The sequence below is a fragment of the Musca domestica genome, unplaced genomic scaffold, assembly GCF_030504385.1.
Source record: "Musca domestica strain aabys unplaced genomic scaffold, Musca_domestica.polishedcontigs.V.1.1 3, whole genome shotgun sequence".
Taxonomy (NCBI): Eukaryota; Metazoa; Arthropoda; class Insecta; order Diptera; family Muscidae; genus Musca; species Musca domestica.
The window spans coordinates 11,228,172-11,230,451 of record NW_026712299.1 but is presented as its reverse complement, the minus strand read 5'-3'; the positions used below and the strand labels follow the sequence as shown (position 1 = coordinate 11,230,451).

Below are 2,280 nucleotides of genomic sequence, written 5' to 3'. Positions count from 1 at the left end.
GGAAAGCAAGTTTGGCACTAAAAAATACCAAAGTGTCGATCACCTCAAGCGAGCGCTTCGCCGGGAATGGGCCAAAATGGGCCGTTTGAATAATTCGTGCCAAAGGTGACCAATTCGAACAAATCTAAGCTTATTCTAAAATTTGATGCTATTTCCGAATTTTTTTGAATTTTAATTCATCCGATTGAAATCAGTCTAAAACTTAGTACATCAAATTTGGTGAAAATCGGTTCGGATATAATAATGGCTCCCATATACTACTTAAAAACACAGTACAGCCAGGGTATTTATAAATAGCACTACTTCAAAAAATAAGAACTTGATTTCCGACCGCTGACTTATTCTTTGATGGTGATTTCGTTGACGAATATATTATGGTTTTGATTACCCATGTATAATATGGAGTGCAAATATAGGGCATATTCAGCCAATTGCAGGCTCTTTTCTAACCCTTCGGGCTGATTATTTATGCATAAATCTTAATAATAAATTCTAAATAGTGAGAAAATCAGAAGCAGTTTAGACAATATTGTTAGGCGTTTTAATACCTCACTGTTGAAAATTAAATATCCCAGCGGATTTTTTAGCACATACATCTTCCATCTGAGACCAATGACAATGTAGGTGCGACCCATCCAAAGCCTGTTTACAATTCCTACTTACATTTACACAGCGATGGCCTAGGCCGTCAGACGAGTCCGAAATCTACCGACAATGTAAGCGAATGTTGGATGGGTCCGAAATCGACCGACAACGTAAGCGAATGTTGGATGGGTCCGAAATCTATCAACATTGTAAGCGAAGATTGGATGGGTCCGATTCCATCAAGATTTTAGATTGTGGAACTTAAATTCAGCTGTTTTTTATTAAAATATTCGTATTATAGAACAGTGTTCTCAACAATAAAATATTCTTATTATAATTGGAAATAATGCTTAAAAAATAAATTCATAAAACTTATTCAAAAGACGTGGGAAGAAACAAAGCTTAAACTAAAGAAAAACAATTAAATTTTTCCAGTTTTTTTTATTGTAGGACATTGTTCGGAAGTGTCTGGAATAGGGAATTTGAAACATTTTCTAATTTTTTTGTCGTAATCCTGTTCAGTGAATCCTCCACATATGACAGCTTCTAAAATAAGGATAGAAAATATTGAACAATTTTTTAATATTAAACAGTTATACTATAGAAAAGACCAATGAACTACATTTTAAGGTAATATAATATCACTTTTCAATAAATATGTAAGAAAAAAATTAACTTACCGGAAATGGCCATGTTTAAAAGCTTATATTCCTTAAACGCATTTTTATTTTGGGTGCCATCATAGTTGTAAGTTAATATTATAGAAATGTCAATAATCTTGCAGAAGTTTTAAATAAGGCCATCTAGTGAAATTATAATTTTTATTATACTAACCTGAAAATTATTAATGGATTATAACGGAGAGTTTTTAATATTCTTACATATCTTTCAAAATCTTCTACTATTTTGGAATGCATGGAATCTGCTCATTTAGTACAATATCATAGTTTTCCAAACAGTCCGTCCTCAACTGTGCATTTCTTTTTAAATTGTCTGCTTCCACTTTCTTTAATCGTCTTAAATTTCTCCTACTGAATCCTGACATTTTATTAAATTATTTAACACACAACACTTACTATATTCTTATTTTATTAATTTATTTTAATTTATTAACTTTTTTCAATATACACAACTTGCACTTTCAAAAACACTTCACAGAATAAAATTTTGCTTTAAAAAAGCAAGAAGCATCAAAAATGAATAACGGTACAACACCGGCTGCAACAACACAAAAAAAAAAAAACTTTACAAAACAATACAAAGGCATCCGATTCAGATGCAAGTGCGATGGACACATTTTATTATATTTTGTTTTGTTCTTTAATTCTAATATGGATTTTGTTCCACAATGTAATAGCAATGCGACTCATCTAAATCGGATGCTAGTTGTATGCTATAAACCACTTTTATTTCATTTTTTCCTATTGACAAAGTAGCATACATTTGGATGGGTATTAAATTGTAATGGCAAGCGGACTGCTGGGATCATTAATGTTTGAGGGAAGAGAGCATAGAGTGTTTGACCCAGTGCTAACCCAAGAAATTGCGAGGGGACCGCATACTTGTTGTATGGTAAATGATGCTGAAATTGAATATTCGGTTTTAAATCCAGAAATTGTCTCTGGTACTTGACGTTCCACTTAATCATAATGTGGTTACGCTTGAGCAATAACCGCAAAGAGAAACATTTTAGCC

At 32.3% G+C, this 2,280-nt stretch overlaps 1 long non-coding RNA gene across 1 annotated transcript; it reads right to left on the bottom strand.

Annotated features, from left to right (window-relative positions):
* Positions 1-699: 699 nt before the first annotated feature.
* LOC131803450 (uncharacterized) lies at positions 700-2,054 on the bottom strand. The gene is made up of 3 exons (XR_009342582.1): positions 1,467-2,054; positions 1,266-1,419; positions 700-1,131 (listed from the first exon to the last, which is right to left on the bottom strand). It is a non-coding gene; the product is annotated as an uncharacterized LOC131803450 (long non-coding RNA).
* Between the last annotated feature and the right edge of the window lie 226 nt (positions 2,055-2,280).